Source organism: Macaca nemestrina, chromosome 1 (assembly GCF_043159975.1).
Source record: "Macaca nemestrina isolate mMacNem1 chromosome 1, mMacNem.hap1, whole genome shotgun sequence".
Taxonomy (NCBI): Eukaryota; Metazoa; Chordata; class Mammalia; order Primates; family Cercopithecidae; genus Macaca; species Macaca nemestrina.
This window is the reverse complement of record NC_092125.1, coordinates 110,288,440-110,307,159: the sequence shown is the minus strand read 5'-3', so window position 1 is coordinate 110,307,159 and position 18,720 is coordinate 110,288,440. Positions and strand designations below refer to the sequence as shown.

At 43.3% G+C, this 18,720-nt stretch overlaps 1 protein-coding gene and 2 non-coding genes across 6 annotated transcripts in view; 1 reads left to right on the top strand and 2 right to left on the bottom strand.

The window, feature by feature from the left end:
• The window catches only part of LOC139360234 (myomegalin-like), a 139,221-nt gene that overhangs the window by 101,963 nt on the left and 18,538 nt on the right, over positions 1-18,720 (top strand). For 3 of the 4 annotated variants that reach the window (XR_011617497.1, XR_011617495.1, XM_071086478.1), the window contains exons 1-2: positions 17,761-17,894; positions 18,110-18,319. The exons of the other annotated variant lie outside the window; for it this stretch is intronic. The gene's annotated coding sequence lies outside the window, so the exon portion shown is untranslated. Of the gene's footprint in view, positions 1-17,760; positions 17,895-18,109; positions 18,320-18,720 lie in introns of those variants that run through there. 4 annotated transcript variants of the gene reach the window in all.
• LOC112426209 (U1 spliceosomal RNA) lies at positions 2,778-2,941 on the bottom strand. The gene has a single exon (XR_003017498.2). It is a non-coding gene; the product is annotated as a U1 spliceosomal RNA (small nuclear RNA).
• TRNAN-GUU (transfer RNA asparagine (anticodon GUU)) lies at positions 8,961-9,034 on the bottom strand. Its single transcript has one exon. It is a non-coding gene; the product is annotated as a tRNA-Asn (tRNA).

The window sequence follows — 18,720 nt, the reverse complement described above, 5'->3', positions numbered from 1 at the left end:
GCCCAGGCTGGTCTCCAACTCCTAACCTCAACTGATCCTCCCTCCTCAGCCTTCTAAAGTGCTGGGATTGCAGATATGAGTCACCATACCTGGCTTAATTTTCTTATTTTAATTTTATATAAGTGATTATCATTGTTCCTAAGATAATTGGGGCAGTGACTCCTTTAATATTTTAGAGACCTAATTTGTCTATTCACTTCACTGAAAGAGTATGACAGTTTGTTTCATGAGAAAATATCCTATATTTATAAAGCAGGAGAATTCCTTCCACCAAACTAGGGAGCATTATAAAGAAACGAACTGCGCTAAGTATCATCACTTAAGGTGAAAATAGAGGCAATGGTATCTATTAACAATGTTTATTAGTGAAGGAAATAAACTGAAAATATTAGCATCATTAGATCCTTGGAGGGCCTTCATTGCTGAAAATCTGAGTGATTTTGTGATACCTTTTTGAATCCGGCAGGACATTCTCTTTCCAGGGCATAGAACAGTGGGTGAATAACTTCTTTTCATTTATTTTCATTAAGGAATGAACTTCCTTAATGTTCTGGAGATTATTACATTTGATTTGTATCATTGTGAAAAGTGCTCATATTGCTGATTCTATTGCTTATATGTGATCATATAAATCTTTTCTCTCCTTTCTGTAGTGTGGTTTAAACTTAATATTTAAAGGACATGTATTTGAATTTTTCAGCTGGTTAGAAACCTGAATATACCAATCAAAGAAAACTGCTCCTTATATGCTACAGATTTAGTTTTTTTCCTGGACTAAGATGTCTTTTAGATATAGCAAATTTGTTAAAGCCAAGAGCTCCTACGGAATGAAGTTTGGTGGTGAGGGGGCTGGAGATTGAGTAGTAAGGGGGGGACATTGAGTAGTAAGTAGTAGTAAGTAGTAAGGACAAGTAGTAGTAAGGACATTGTAATAGAGATGCCCTCTTGCAGATATTGACAATTACTGGGCCCATAAAATTGTTACCAAACATTGGAAAGACAAGATATGAACAACTTATCATTGCTGCATCTCAAATATCAGGAAATACCATTATTCTCAGGACAATAAATAGACAACAAAAAAGACTCATAGACCACATTAGCTGTCCAAACAGGGACTGGATCCTTGTCAACACGACGCAACAGAGATTGTCCCCAGAAATTCACTTCATAACATCAAAACAAAAAACCCACACTGATGGCAAAAAAAAAAAAAAAAAAAAAAAAGATGCAAAAATGAGAGAGAGAGAGAGAGAGAGAGACCTGTCCTATAGCCATACTTAGTGGGTAAAAGCTAAAGAGTTCAATTTCTGCTCATGATACTTAATAGAACATAGGGAACATGAGCCAATAGCTCAGTGGGTTCAGATCTGCACCAAGTGCCTGTTGGATGCAGGATTCTACTGTCTCCAATAATATGTCTCAGACGGGCTAATTTTTTTTTTTTTTTTTTTTTTTTTTTTTTTTTTTTGAGACAGAGTCTCGCTCTGTCGCCCAGGCTGGGATGTAATGGAGCGATCTCGGCTCATTGCAACCTCTGCCTCTCGGGTTCACACACACCACCACGCCCGGCTTTTGTTTGTTTGTTTGTTTAGTAGAGACGGAGTTTCGCCATGTTGGTCAGTCTGGTCTCGAACTCCCGACCTCAGTTGATCAGAAGTAGGTGAGGTCAGAAAACATACCCTGGGAGAGGCTGGCACAATGCCCAGAACCGCCATCGCTAGGCCTGGGGTTTTCTCCTGTAGTGGATACTAGTATTCACGTAGTACAAGGACAAAACCAATTAGATACTTCTGGGAGTTAAAAAGAGATGAATTTACAGTGCCATTTGAGAAGAGGTTTTAAGGAATTTGCCAGGGTACTGACGCGTGTCAGGTGTAAACCGCAGGTTGAGAGAGAGCTAAGTATTTTCTGTCCATGAAGGTGATAAGCGAGCGCCTGAAGAAAGAGGGAAGGGGGAGGACGCTGGCGCCAGAAATGGGAAAGGGCTGCTTGGGGGCGGGAAGGATGGGTGGGAGTGCTATCTAGAAAGCTGCCTGGCAATGGATATAGGATGTGGAAGCGAGACATCAAACAAGAAGCTGTCACTTGAATAAAGTCTGAAGAAAGACTAGATATGTAAACGGCAGGAGACAGCAGGGAAACTGGACCCGGCTCCTCATAAAACTTCCCGCCTTATATTTCAGGGAGGATCGCAGCGCATTTCCGCCAAGACAAGTGAGACTGCGGTTCTGACCTGCGGGCCTCAATGAATATGCACTAGGGACCTGGGCGCTGGGAGAGCCGTTCCCCTACACAAAGTAAGCGTGTTATGTATACAATCCAGCGGTGACACTAAGAGCCCCAAAGGCCCTGTTTTCTTCCCAAAGAACAGCGCCCGTCTGCGTAGTTTGTACCTGGCTCTATGAAGTGAGAACGCATTCCCCCCTAGCACAGAAATCCTACAAACTACTGTGGGGGCTGCAGTTAAGCAGAAGCTGTATAAAAGGTGACTGGGGGCTAGGGAACAACACGAAGATTTTTACAGATCGTGAGAACCCAAGACACTGGAGACCGTGGACCAATCTCTGCAGAAGGCAGCCCCGCATAGAAAGGGAAGAGCTGTGCAGCCTTCTCGGTAGTTACCTTATGGTTGCAAGGGCTGAAAGTTCTTATTTCTCCTCTGACAGAGAATCGATATGTTACTTACCATTCTCCAGCCTTCCACAATAAGAGTAACATTTACACGCCACACAACACAAACCTAGTACACAACCTATTCTTTTAACTAAAAAACTCAGGGGAAAGCGCGAACGCAGTCCCCCACTACCACAAATTATGCAGTCCAGTTTCCCACATTTGGGGAAATCGCAGGGGTCAGCACATCCGGAGTGCAATGGATAAGCCTCGCCCTGGGAAAACCACCTTCGTGATCATGGTATCTCCCCTGCCAGGTAAGTATGAGCTCCGGCACCTCTGCCCAGCCACAGCCTCATACGTCTCACCCTTTACACACAAGGTCACTTGCCCCGTGCACTCCCGAGCCCTTCTAGCCCTGGCACACAGCTGGGACTCTCAGGTCCGACCAGCGGTCCTGAACCCACTCCCACAGCACGGGAACTCCTTCGTGGGAAGCAGCAGCCCCTGCGCTGCCTCATCTACATAGAAGTCGCCCTATCTGTGATGTCACCGACAGTGCCTTTCCCAGTCCCTGCCTTTCTGCCGCTCAGCAGACCAACCCGCTGCGAAGCCAGCAAAAGGAAGTGACGTCTGTCTCTGCTTTTTCCCTCCGCCCCCGCATCTGCTCTCTCTCAAAAAAGCTGGTCGTTAGCCTGTGTTGTGAAGCAACCTTTCGGCGGCCAGATGGAGGTTGGGAACCCTTCTTCAAATAATGGCTTTTAATTCGCAGACTAGAACGTTTAGGATTACAAAAGAAACCGGTTCTCTTCACATCCTTATCCTTGGGATGTAGCATTCGCTTGAAATTGGAAGCAGTTTAATATCAGAGAGAAACCATATTTATGAAAGTAAAGAGACTGCTCAGATGACTGCAAACCAGCCTTCCTTACTGATTTTATCACTGGTAATGTTATAAAGACAGTTGTCCAGTTTCATGAATCTTGTAGTTATTTTTTTGTTTTTTTTTTTGTTTTTTTCCAAATTCAGTATTGTAGAAAAATACGCTGCCCCAGAAGAGATTATTGGATACTCTCAAACGTGGTGTTGGACTTTGTCATCTCTTGCACAGCCATCTCCAGACCTTAGTGCTTACTTCATGTTAGTATTTTATATTCTGCAAAGACAAAAATTAAAATAATCCAAATTTGACACAAATACCTGGGATACATCTTATTTGAGATGTTTAACAAATGTCTGGATCATCTTTTCTTATATTGGATTATGGCGCAAGAAACACTGTGAAGTAAGCAAAGTTGGCATGCCCAAGTCAAAGACCATTTTAATATTTCCAAGTAGATTTGAGACAGAAATAATACAGGGTGGTCACAGGATAACAAATTCTAGGCAGCAGATTTACCTGACTGAAGGCTATGGGCTCATAAGACGCTGAAAAACCAGTGTGGACCAAGCTATCTAAGACTGACTGGACACAATGTGGTGCTGGATTTGACGTAGGTTTTACCTAGGCCCTCATTTTATGCTCATTAACAGAGTAAATCACACACCCACCAGTGCCATAACAGTTCTGAGACCAATGTTTGATGTAAAAATGGATGGCACCACAGTTCCGAGACATCTCCACCTTTATCCAGGAATTGTCATGAATATTCCACTCCTTGGTTAAAGTAATCCATCAAGATGAAACCCCAGAACCCATTGTTCTCTCTCGGGTATGCCCAAAATCCCCTTTCCTGAGTGTGTACTTTTTGCTTTGCAATAAATCTCTTCTTTCACTGTTTGCGGACTCATCCTTGACTTCATTCTTGAGATGGTGTCAAGAGCCTGGACACCACAGCTGGGGTCGAGATCCCACCAGTGTCCGGGGACCTCCCCTAGCCCACCAGTATCACATTCTATTCCATCGCTCAAATCACAAAATATCGAGTGGAGAGTTCTCCTTGGAGACCATAAAGTAAAGATTCTGTGGCATGGTGGCCAGTCAGGCCACTGGAAGTCATGGAAAAATATTGAAAATGAGGGATTAGGTGACAGTATAGTAACTGCTGAATACTAAATACTAAAGCCAGGCCCCATTCCCTGGAGACTGACAGGGAGACACATTGTCCAGGTAGTAGTGGAGAAATACTTTCTGGGTATCTGACCAGCCTTTGTGGAAAGAACTGGCACCATCCTGCAGATGTAACCGCCTGATGGGTTCTTCCTGCCCACTGTACACACAAAATCAATTCGTGGAGACCATGGCATTGCAGTAAAGAGTTTCATTGACACAGGCCAGCCACAACCTGTGGGAGACAGAGTTACTACTCAAATCGATCTCACTGAAGGCTTGGAGGTAAAGGGTTTTTCAAAGATAGTTTGGTAGGGTGGGGGCTAGGGTTTGGGCAGTGCTGATTGTTGGAGATGAAATCACAGGGGTGTGGAAAATGGCCCTCCCGCATTGAGTCAGCTTCTGGGTGGGGGCTAAGGGACTGGTTGATTTTCGGGCCAAATGGTGCCATCCAGTAGCCAGAAATGCAAAAGCCTGAAAATATATCTCAAGAGGCCAATCTTAGCTTCTACAATAGTGATGCTCTTCACAGCAGTAATTGGGGAAGCTGCAAATCTTGCGACCTCTGGAATAATGGCTGATAATTATTTAACAAGGCATACATCTTAGTAGAATTCAGGCCCCTTTCATCCTTCTAACTTGGTGGCCTTTCATTAGTTTTACAGGGGTAATTTAGTTTTGGGGAAGGTTATCATTTAAACCAACCTTTTTGGCTGTCCCCAACCTTTTTGGCACCAGGGACTGGTTTCATGGAAGACAATTTTTTCATGGAAGGGGATGGTGGATGGTTTCCCGATGAAACTGTTGCACCTCAGGTCATCAGGCATTAGTTACAGTCTCGTAAGGAGTGTGCAATCTGGAATCCCTCACATGTGCAGTTCCCAATAGGGTCCGAGCTCCGATGAGAATCTAATGCCAATGCTGATCTGACAAGAGGTGGAGCTCAGGGGGTAATGCTCCAAAGCCTGCAGCTCACTTCCTGCTGCTCGGCTGAGTTCCTAACAGGCCATGGACCAGTACCTGTCTTGTGGCCCTGGGGGTTGCAGACCCCTGATTTAAACTATAAACACAATTTTTCCCAAAGAGAGCTTGGGAGAAATTGCACAGGAATGAGCAAAGACAGCCAGCCTGTGAGGCTAGAACCAAGATGGAGTCAGCCATGTCAGCTTTCTCTTATTGTCAGAATTTTGCAAAGGCAGTTTCTGAGGGACTACACTGGACAGTTGTTAAAAACATCAGACAGATTTTATTGTATGTACTACAGTAGGCGACACATTTTATTGTATGTACTACAGTAGGCAAGAGAGACCAGCAGAGAACTGAGCTCAACCTCAAATACAGCAGGAAGAGTTGAAGATTATAGCCAATTGGCAAGATAAGAAAGTTAGTGGATGGAAAATTACAAAGAGGAACTTGATTAGCTATCAAAGGTGGTTGGGAGGACTCTTGCTAAACTAGACTCAACAGTACTCTTTTCTAAAACTGGACTTGGCAAGCAAAGAACTAATAGAGAAAAGGGCTCAGAGGAATCTACTAAGGTTTGTTCAAAGATGGAGTCCTTGTCAACTCTACATTGAAGCTTCTGCAAATAAAGACCAATCAAATGAAAAAAAGCAAAGGCTATTTATTCTGAGTTTGCTATAGGAGGGAGTCAGTCACTGTTACTTGTGTTTTGGCAGAGACTTGAAGGCAGTCAGAAGGGTGGGAAAGCTTTTTAAAAAGAAAAGCTTCAGGTATGCTTGGACTGGAGGCTGTCAGCATGGTGAAGCTGTGGATAGATGAAGAAAATAAAAATATTTTACCCCAGAATATATTTCTTTGGCATATTTTAAGATGGCTGTCAGCCAGCAAACAGAAGTAACTCTGCAAAACTATCTTTTGTAGGGGAAATTTTCACCTGGAGAGAATCTGCATTAATCCAGCCTTCCCTTGTCAGGATTGAGAAATAAAAATAAGCCCTAGGCCCTACAACCAACTGAACCGACCCCCTCTTGGCTGACAGGACCGCAGAGAAACCTTGAAAGCTGTTTCTGGCTGTGACAGGATAGGAGGTCGGACATGCCCCCTTAAAACCCCTCCCTCACTAACTGCCATTATGAGATGAGGCAGGAGAGCAGCAGAGGGAATTGGAAGTTGGATAAAGGCAGAATGAGTAAAGGCAGAAACAGAAGCAAGGAGATGTGGCAGGAGAGCAAGAAGCAAGATAAAAGGCAGAAGTTGAGCAGCCAAAACAAAAAGTAAGATTAAAAAAAGCAAGCAAGGCCAGGCGCACTGGCTCACGCCTGTAGTCCCAACATTTTGGGAGGCCAAGGCAGGTAGATCGCCTGAGGTCAGGAGTTTGAGATCAGCCTGGCCTACATGGCGAAACGCCAGCTCCACTAAAAATACAAAAAGTTAGCTGGGCGTGGTGGTGCACTCCTGTACTCCAGACTACTCAGGAGGCTGAGACAGGAGCATTGCTAGAACCTGGGAGGCAGAGGTTGCAGTGAGCTGAGATTGCGCCACTACACTCCAGACTGGGCAACAGAGGCGACTCTGTCTAAAACAAACAAACAAACAAAAAAAGGAAGCAAGGACCCCATTGCTGGCAAGATCCAAACCAGTAAAGGGGCAGCTCCTCAGAGATAGACATGTGCATTCGAGAAAAAAAGTATCCTTAACATGACTCTATATGATAATCAGCTCATTAAAACTCAGGCATATGGACTGCATACCATGCATGTACTTAAAATTATGGGATGGAGGCAACATGCAAGCACACAAGCGCCAAAGTAACTAAGCAACCCACCTATCAATCTAAAGGCGAACAATGGCTAAAGATTAGGCATCCTTGTGAAGAGAAGAAAAAAAAAATCACACATAAAAAGACCCAAAGTACATCAAACTAATACTGATCTCATCTCCCAGAGGTCAGCCCACTCTCCCCACTCCGAGAGTGTTACTGTACTTAATAAACTTTTGTTTTGCTTTGCTGCTTTGTATGTGTCATGTACAATTCTTTGTTTGGGACACCAAGAGCCTGAAACTGCACGGCACCATCTGGTAAGAATTAGGACTTTTTTCCCTAAGGGTTAACAAACCAACTCTTTGGAAAGACTTCCTTCACTACTGTTATCAACCAGCAGCCTGATACTTTCCCTGCCTTTTGTGGTTTTGACAAAGCAGCCAAGCAGCATTTCCTCCTGGTAAGAGACCACCGACCTAGGAATGATTCTGGCCAGACTACAGAGGATGTGCAGTGAGGGTTTTCATGTCCTCTGCTTCAGCTTTTGATGTCAGAGGGCTGCAAACTCCACTCTCAGATAGCTAATGCCACCATTTTATGAACAGGGTCCCCATGGAGAGGCACGAAACTCAATTGCACATCTGCACGTTTCCTCTTATAAATATTCATATTGGAATATTATTAGGTATTGCTCCAGTGAAAGATACATTTGCAGAATGTACTCAAATTAGAAGCATTATATAAACACTATAATGTAGCAATGGTGCATTCAGTTCTCTACACTATAGAAATATCTGCGGTGTAGACATTTCCACAATGACCAAAGATATGTGTACCAGAATAGTGACTGCAGCATTCTTTGTAATCCTAAAACCATGAAACCAACCTCATCCCAAAAACATTTTTTTTCTTTTGAGATAGAGTCACACTCTGTTGCCCAGGCTGGAGTGTATACCGATCTGAGCTCCCTGCAGCCTCCACCTCCCAAGTTCAAACGATTCTCCTGCCTCAACCTCCCGAGTAGCTGGGATTACAGGCACATGCCACCACACCTGGCTAACAAAAACATTTTGAAAAGGGTTAAATAAATCATGCACAAACTGGGGAAAAATACTGTTTTCAAAAATGATGGAGAGGATCACTATGATGATGACTGATTCCACTGGTCACATTATTGATAGAACAATCAGTAAATCCAGTAACATTCTGGAGATACTACTGGACTCCTATTACTAAAATATGAAAAAATGGAGGCATGTAAATTACTCATCTAAGCGTATAACGGACTGAATTAGAATTTTATCACACCAGAAGTGGGTTCCTAGGTCTCTGTTTCAGCTTTCCTGTGTTACACAGGTGTAACCCCGCCATTTCAGGAGATACCCGGTTTAGAATCTGGTCGGGAAGGTGGGCTGGCCCTTGACATGGAACAGTCATAAATTAGTGGCTTGGGACTGGCCCGCGACATGGATCAGTCATAAATTAGTGGCTTGATACTAAGGGAAGATAACATTTCCCCCATTTGTCTAGTGATTGTCAATGCGTGAATGCTTTAAAAGTTGCAATAAGCGTCCCTGGGTGGGCTCGAACCACCAACCTTTCGGTTAACAGCCGAACGCGCTAACCGATTGCGCCACAGAGACAAGGACTGCTAGTTCTACTACGCGATATATGAAGGGCGCACTCACTAAACTTCCTCTGTCCCGTTTATTCTCAGGGCCCGCCCGGCAGGACGACTGAGCAAGGCCTTGGAAAACCAGAGAGATTAGAGCGGTGAGTTGCGCTGGTCACGTTGGACACCTGCGCGTTAGGAGATTTTGGAGCCAGACGGAGAGCCGAATGGCCTTCGCCTGCCCTGCCCCTCTCCTGCTTCAGAAGCCCCCAGAAACTCCCCGGTCGGCGACCCAGCCCGAGCAGCCTGGGGTCCCAAGAGAAGCTGAACACCCGGCGGGCTCCCGGGATGGTTCTTCCCGTTCTTTGTGCCGCCTTCACCAAGTGAGGGAGCCTGTGCCCACCCTGCCCAGTTGCTTTCCGGGCCGCTGCGGAGCTTTCGCTGCAGTCTTCGGATCCTGTGTTCCGCACGGGGGCTCCACCAGGGCAGGGATGGTGGCGAGGGTCGTTCGTGGGTCCCCTTGCGGGGAGCAGGGTCTGGCACTCACCAGGGCGGACGACTAGGACTTGCCGAATGAATCCATCGTCGCCTTTAGCTTTCAGTCCTTTGAAGAGCCCTAAGAGTGGAAATCAAGAGGTTTTTTCAATGGGGGAGTTCTGTTTACAAAGCGTTGATTTCTCCACACCCCCGCGGGGCGGGCAACTGGCAGGGCCTCCGGTGCACCTTCTGCGCGGTGGAGCCGCGGGGGCTCAGCTGGGCGGTGGTCGGGTCGTGGGACCGCAGGGCGGGAGCAGCGGAAGGGAAAAGCAAAAGCTGGGAAAGAAGCCGGGGAGCGGCGGACCAGACCTCCAGACCTCCTGAAAGGCTCGTGCAGAGGCACAGGTGGGATCTTCTGGAAGTGAGAATTCTTTTTGTTTGTTTATTTATTGTAGCAGAATGGGGAAATGGAGAGAGAACCTGAAAGAGCCCCAAACTCGAGGACCTGTTGCTCCCATAGAATAACATCTTCCAGAACTAGACAGAAACCTAGGCGTCTGGGAACCCTGAAATCCATGGAGGAGTAGCATCATCATGACCCTCTGTGTTCCTTTTTGCAAAGGACTTGCTTCCATTGTTTGTTTGTTCAATTGTCTGTTAAATAAATAAATAAAACCCTTTTCATATCTCTTTAAAATTACTTTGGTTCTATTATTTTATGATTACAAATAATGCTGCAGTCATCATTCTTGTACACTTCTCATTGCCCACTGGTATATTTCTATAGGGTGGAGGCCTGGAGAGCAGTTGTTCCAGCATAGTGTTTACACAGCTTTTATTTCATTCCATTTTCTTTCCTTTGTTGCTTTATTAGCTATAACCCTTTTCTTATTTCAGTGGCTGCATTAGGGTTTCTGGGATACATCTTTAATTTATTACAGTCTGCTTTCAATTGTCATTATACCTCCCTTTCTGGCCTTTATCCTAGTGTTATGTAATTTTACTTTATTTATTATAAGCTTTGTGATTATTATTACTTTTATTTATTATGTCAAATATTTTTTAAAATATTTAAATTATAAGAAAACATATAGTACATGCTTTCTAAATGCCATTTCCAATATTGGTTTCTTTGTATGGGCCCACATTTTTATCTGGTATCCTTTTGCTTCTGCTTGGAAGACTCTTAAGATTTCTTGTAGCATGGGTTGGTGAATTCCTTTAGCTTTTGTATGTTTTTCAGTATCCTTATTTCACTCACAGTTTTGAAATTTTATTTTTGCATAGAATTCTAGGTTACTTTTTTTTCTCTAGGTACTTAAAAAATGTTGCCATTTATGAAGCATTGTCATTATAATATCATCTTTCTTTCCTGTGTTTGTAAAAATGGCATAAAGCCAGTTTCTCGTGCTGGTTATATAATTTTCGGATTGTGTATTTAAATTTAAAATATTAAATTTTACTAAAAAACTAAAAATATTAATCATGAATGTCCTAGATTCATCTTAAGTTCCACCAACAGTGTGCTTAAAATGTGCCCAACCTGAGAGTCAAACCTACCTGCTGACGTGTAATTTGTGTTTGTGAGACATTCTCAACAGCATTTGCTTTCCCCAGCCTAGTGATTTTCCTCACATCTGAATGTCTTCAGTGCAAAAGGAAACCTTTTTCTTTGCAAAAATACTTTAAACTATTCTTACTTCAAGTAAGTGCATTAAAAACAACCTTCTCAGTTGCATCCCTGGAATCCATGGAAAGCCTGAGAGAGACAATCAAGTGCTTCAGGATCAAGAGCTAAACAGGGGAGGACAAAGCATGGCTTCTTCACTAGGAGTCAAGCCAAAATCAACTGATTTGGTCTCCAACGGAGACTGGAACTCTGTTCACCAGTGAGGTGAGGATCCGGCCCAGAGGAGGTGGACTTTCTCTTCGTGGTGCCTTCAGATGGGAAATCTCCTAGGATTTCTTTCTTTCCCTTTGATCTACTTCCAACTCTCCCGTTCTATTTCTTCAAGAGTTTTTTCGGATTCCTACTGAGAAGGAACTAAGGGCCGGTGCCCTTCCCTACTGGTCCCTCTCTGGTTGGGTGTCTTTGGCGCCCAAGCTCACCTGGAACTTTGTTGCTTGCCTGAGACAGCGAGAGGACCAAGGAGGGCGGCGGGTGCCGTGGGAACCCCAGAGTCACCTCGCACCTGCGCCTCCTGGGTTCCTAGCAAATTGAATAAATGCCCCCTGGAGCTTCTCTGCAGGTCATAGGGAAGGGGAGGGTGGCTGCTGACCCAGCGGGAGAAGCTTCAAGAAGCATCGGGAGGACCTGGCCCTGACCCTGGGCCTTGAAGACAGGCCTGACCAGGCTGATTTTGACGAGTAGGCCCAAAGAAAAGGTTCAAGGGCGGCCCAAACCCTGACCCGGAGATTAAGGCTCTTAAATAAGTCTGACAGTTTTGAGAATCATCATTAGAATCGATCCCGCCTGTATCAGGAGACTCCTTTGCCAAAATTCAGAGACCAAGAAAGAGAAAGATTGGGCAGATCAAAGTCTGTAATTAACCCAAAGAGGAAACATAATTCTTCTGAAAAACAGTATGTGTGCTATGAGAAAAAGACTAGCCTCAAGGAGAATCTGTTTTTTTGGCTTGAGTGTAGGGAAGAATGGAGTTGCCACCAACAATGGTGCATTGAAACGGTAGGTGCATCAGGATGTAGACATCAAGGAATTAAAAATAATTTACCTCCAAATACATTGCTTTGACATATTTTGAGATGTCTGTTTAGAAAGCCAGCTGCAGACGTAGCCCTGCAACGTTATCTTTTGTTGGGGAGATTTGCATATGTAGGGAGTCTGCACTGATGCAGCCAAGTCTTTCCTTGCCCAGATCTAGGAAAGATGAACTGAGAGTCTGACACCTGTAAAGGTCTGAAGGAAACTTTTAGGGTTTATTCTCTCTGAGCGCTGCTACCTGTAAGGTTTCATTTACATATTCAGACCAACTTTGCTAGCCAAGCCTCCTCTTCTCTGCCTCCCATAACCTGTCTTGCCCACAATAAATGGATACACCACTGACTCTGATGGAACCTGGTTTTGGCCATGCTTTGAGCCCTCATTCATTCTGTTACCTTGAGATGGTATATAAGCTTCTGCATCCCATTATGGGTAGGGTAGGGTAATCACTCTGTGGCCCTCCCCATGTACATGTCAGTACATTTTATGCCTTTTCTCCAACTAATCTGCCTTTTGTGACTTGATTTTTGAGTGAAACTTCAGAGGGTTAAGAGGGAGGGATTCCACTGACCCCTACAGTTTTGGAGCTGTAAGCAGGATAGCAAAGCTCTGCTCTTCTGGAAGCTGCAGTGAAGAACCCAGGATCTGAGCAGTTGTCATAGGGTAATAAATTTTTACCAGCCAGGCTCCTGGCCTCCTTCTCTATGTGGAATCTGATCAAGTGGACAGGAAAAATCACTGTTTCTTTTCCCTCTCCAAAATCTTGATTAATGGGAGAAGAGGATTTGTGTGACTAGTCTTGGGTGTAGTGACTCTGGTGTGCTTTTTGGTACTTTGTGGTACCAATTCAAATTGTTTAATCCCTTTCTTCCCAGAAATTGTCTGTTCCTTTGTCTTTGTCTCTATCTGTTATTCTGTCATAAAAGGGGGTACTGGTTGAGGTTCCTTCTCATCTTATTTGATGCCCTTGAGAGCTTGATTTGTGACCAAGTGGGAGCATTTTCTCTTGTTTTCCCCTATCTGGTAAGAGGTGGTAACTTTCAGGTTATAGTAGGTGGCCTGTCTGAAAATGGCTGGGAACCCGAGCACACTTTTTGTTCTGACTATGTCAAGTTCTTGGGGTTTGTCTTAAGAAATCTCATCCCTTCGAGGCTTTTGTCATCTTAACTCTTATTGCCTGATTAGTCCTAAGAAAGCTCAATCCCAAGAGGGCCTACATGGTATCACAGACTCACAAGTCTGTGACTGGAAGCCCCCACAAATATGTGGGTTGCTGGAGACAAGTATCATCCTTAACCATCTGTGGCCTACTCCTTACATTGAAATTTTCTCTTGGAGGGCAATCTTTGGGATTGCCTCTTCTATGACCTTCCCAGGAAGTTAACCTGGAAAATGACATCCTGGGCTTTCCACAAAGAGGCTATTTGGTTGCATTGCTATTGGAATAATTACACCATTGGAAATTCTAGTTGCCAGTGGACTGAAGATGGATCCCTTAAATTAGACACTTGAATTTAAAAAAAATTAGAGATCTCTTATTTTAAAAAGTTGATGGAAGATCAAGTTAAAAGAAAGGCACATGCTAGTGTCATAGCTACCCTTAAAATGCTCTATCTTGCAGTTCAGTACTTAAAGTTCTGTGCTTTTGCTGCCATAGCCTGGGTTCAATTTCCAGTCAGGGAATCAGTTTATTTTGGCTTGATATTTGTGTGGCTTTTGATTTTTTGGAATACCCATTTATTGATCCTTTCCCCTTTCATGGGCAGGTTTTGTTTGTTTGTTTGTTTGTTTATTAAGACGGGGTCTCACTCGATCACCCAGGCTGGAGTGCAGTGGTGCAATCTTGGCTGAATTAATCAAGGACCTATGGCTTCCAACACCATCAGTTGCCTGTACTCAGCCACCTTCAGCAGTGCTATCTGGCTCTAGTGAGCAATAGCATTCCAGGAGAGGAGAGAAAGCTGCACAAAGGCCTGGTTTTTGTGTCCCCCCATCTAGACAGACATAGTAGCATGCAGGGACAAAGCGAAAGAGAAGAGTAGGCAGAGACAATGTGAATCTGTTCACCGCATATTGTAAATGCATTTAAAAATATTCTTAGCTCATATTTGCAGGTAGCACTAACTATGAAGTTGTTGGACTGAGGACTTTATTTGTGACTCTCACCATCTTCAAAGTCAGCAATGAAGGGTTTCTTCCTCATTGAATCACTAACATATTTTGGATCTCTCTGACTTCCTAGTTCACTGACCTCTGACCTCTAGACCCAGACTTTAAAGGCCCGTGTTATTACATTAGTCAACCTTTATAATCTCCCCATTTTAAGGTTAATTTAATTGTATCTGCAAAATCCGTTTGCCATGCAATGTAACATAATTATGTAATCAGCAACCATAAGAAAGCTGAAGTGAGTTTTAAACCAACCCAATTGTCCCCTAGAACTGATGTTTACGGTTTCTTTTGAATAAACATATAAATTGACCCTTTCAGTCTTGAAATTTGAGAAAGTTACATTTGTATTATCTGAGTTCCTTTCTCAGGAAAGCAACCATCCGGCCTTCCAGATAGTATCAAAGAACTGAAATTTACCAGCATACCACATCTGGACAATGAGATGTCAGACCCCTTATTCCATCATAATTGCCTAAGTGACCACATGCTTCCTGTTGACCAGTTCCTCTTTCTTACCTCTCTGTAATTCCTGTTTTCCTGCATGTAGTTCCATTTCTTCCCTGCTATCTAAACTCTGAATTTTCGTTGATCAAGAAGATGGATTTGAGACTGATCTCCCATCTCCTAAGTTGCGGTACCTGATGAAAGCCTTTTTCCCTGGCAATACTAGTTGGTTCAGTGATTGGCTTTCTGTGCAGTGAGCAGCAAGTATTAAGTCAAACCTCTGGTGTTTCAGTAACAATTATCCTAATACCAGACAAAATAAACAAGAGACTTTAAGACAAAAAAGTTACCAAAGACAATGAGGAATATTTTGTAATGATAAAAGGGTTAATCCATCAGGAAGAGAGTACAATTATAAATACACATGAATCTAACAGAGCCTCAAAATGCAGGAAGCAAAAACTGACAGTATTGAAGAGAGAAATAGACAATTTAACAATAGTAGATGGAGACTTTAATACCACAACTTTCAATAATGGATAGAGCAACTACGCAGAAGACCAATAAAGAAATAAAAGATTTAAATAACATAACCTACCAGACATCTATAGAATACTCCACTCAACAGAAACAGAATACACTTCCTCTCAAGCACACATGGGACGTTCTAATGAATAGACCATATGCTAGCCCTTAACATAAATCTTAATAAATTTAAAAGGACTAAAATCATATAGCTTCTGATATATCTCATAAACTAATACTATTAAACGCTATAGTTTCAGGTTAGCATGTAGGGTATGCAGTTTGTTGGTCCTGCTTCCTTCCGTTTGTCATGAATGTGGAGGTGACCATGGTTACACATGTGTAGGCCAGTAGCCCAGGAAAGTCAGGCAGCTGAAGGGAAAGGACAGATATTCCGTAAGAGTCTCCCTATCTCAGTCTCACAAAACCAGGGAGGAATTGATACATAGGAAGCGAAGAGGTATATCAGAGGATCACTTCTCTTCTGTCTATCTATGCCTGTCTTTAAAACCTCAGTTTCTCTCCCACTAAACCCCATTGCACAGGAATGCTGTTGATCACCACCAACCACCACAGACTCATGACTTTGATTTTTACCATGATCTGTCTGAGAATATATCCTCAGGCCAATGGCTTTGGCTCAATGCAAATCATTAGTGTTCCATAAAAACTGCTTCAAACATATAGTTACAGTTTATAAATCATTCCAAATTAGGTGGCCACTACATGTATTTAAAGAGATATACATACATTATTTCAGTGATTGTGATAAATTGGAAAGAAAGCCTGTGGAGTTAGAATGAAAATCATAAGTGACAAGCAAAAAATATGTATATAGAGATTATAACACAAAGCAACCCACACATAGAAGAGGAAATTGGAGTTAGGAGTTATGAATATCAAACTTGTCCTCAAGTTAAGTGAAAAGCCAACATGGGCCAGGTGTGGTGGCTCACGCCCATAATTCCAATACTTTGGGAGGCCAAGGTGTGAGAATAACTTGGGCCCAGGAGTTTGAGACCAGCCTGGGCAACATAGTGAGACCCCATACACAAACACACACAAAATAGCTGAGGGTGGTGACATGTACCTGTAGTCTGAGCTGTTCAGGAGGCTGAAGCAGGAGGATCCCTTGAGCCTGGGAGTTTGAGGTTGCAGTGAGCTGTGATCATGCCATTGCACTCCAGGTTGAGCAGCAAAGCTAGACCCTGTCTAAAAAAAAAGAAAAAAAAAAAAACCTAACATGGGTTCCCAGTGGGGGAAAAGATGCCACTATAACATTGGTTTGCAGCAAGAAGTATATTAAGACACTGACCAAAATCCTTGTATTACTTATTTTGCTTTTATTTTTTGAGACAGGGTCTCACTTTGTCATCCAGAATGGAGTGCAGTGGCATGATCTTGGTTCACTGCAGCAAAAAACACTTGAACTCAAGCGATCCTCCTACATCAGTCTCCTAAATAGCTGGGACTACAGACACGCCACACTATGCCCGGCTAATTTTTTTTTTTCTGTTTTTTTGAGGTGGAGTCTCACTCTGTTGCCCAGGATGGAGTGTAGTAGCGCTATCCCCATTTACTGCAAGCTCTGCCTCCCGGGTTCACGCCATTCTCCTGCCTCAGCCTCCCAAGTAGCTGGGACTACAGGCACCCGCCATCACACCCGGCTAATTTTTTGTATTTTTAGTAGAGACGAGGTTTCACTGTGTCAGGCAGGATGGTCTCCATCTCCTGACCTCATAATCCACCCGCCTCGGCCTCCCAAAGTGCTGGGATTACAGACATGAGCCACCATGCCCAGCCCTATGCCCGGCTAATTTTTAAAAATTGTTTGTAGAGGCAGGGTTTTGCCCTGCTGCCCAGGTTGGTCTCAAACTCCTGAGCTCAAGTGATCCGACCACCTTGGTCTCCCAAAGTGGTGGGATTACAGGTGTGAACCACTGCACCTGGCCTCTAAATCCATATAAATCAATTATTCACACTCTGAGCAGAATATTCAGGATTTTTTTTCTTATAATATAAATGATGTGGAAAACTGGAGGACCAAAGAAGAACATCAAGACTATCAAAAAGTGTTAAATTTTTCATTAAGAAGAAAATGACTTCATGACAGTCCTTAAGACAACGATAGAACTTGAGGAAATATGTATTCCTTGATGTTGTCTATGCATTTGCCATAATAAACAATGAAAATATGGTTAAATTTTAGAAAGAGATAGGCCTGTGGTATTGTCACAAGAGTATACAAGTACTGAGAATGACTGCTGAGGGAGTGGTCTCCATTGGTGGTGACCTTCAGAAGAGACCTTGTGTTTCCACATGGCCTAGACACCTGGAAGGCAGAGATCCTAACATTCCATGACACCCCCACCTTCTAATTCTGTTATCATGACTCCAGACTGTTACCTGGCACTGGGTCTTACCTCTGGCATTCCTATCAGAGCCTGCACCACAGACAGTACCTTAGATTCTAAGCTCAGGCACTTTGTGCCTTGTTTTTGTGGCTGAGGATTCTCAGAGTTGTGGGATGCTGACAAAGTTTATCCCAAAAGTAAGTAATGAATCAGATCTGCTTTCTTTTGACTCATTTAAATCTTTGTTTAATGTAAAGAAACTTTATTGAGGTATAATTTACATACTATAAAATTTACCCATTATAATTGTACAGTTCAATAATTTTCAGTAATTTACCCAAGTAGGGCAACCATTACCATAATCCATGCATTTGTTTTTAATGTATTATTTGTTTGGGTTTATTCTCCCTAGGCTCTGATTCCACTTCCTCCACAAGCTTCAGCATGGCCGTATCTCCCACCACTTGTTCTGGTCCAAGGGCAGAAACGAGCATCCTGGAAACCAATCAGTACTTGCGCTCTGAACTGGAAAAATGCAAACAGAACTTCCGAGACCTCACAGAGAAATTCCTGACATCCAAAGCTACTGCCTACTCCCTGGCCAATCACCTGCAGAAATACAGTAGGTCCCATAGGGGCATGGTCACCAAAGTGATAAATGATTGTACATTTTCCTCTGTGAAATGAAACACTGCAGACTTTATTCTCTATCACAATTAATTTTATCCTGACTACCCTCCCAAAAAGGTAGAAGTGGGCATTTTACTCTCAATTTGCCAAGGACAGAAAAACTGAGGCACAAAGGTGTAAAGTTTGCAGGGCGAGTGTAGTGAGGAATAGAGACCAAAACCTTGGTTTAGGCATGAAACTGTCTTTCCCTTCTCAGCAATGAGTATCAGCTTCTACAAACATGTAATATCACTGTTGGCTAAAACAGCTCAGGATTCAATTTAAACTTTTTAAAGAACACCCATTTGCACAGCACTGTGCCAACAGCACCAGGGGTGAAAGAAGAAATAGTAT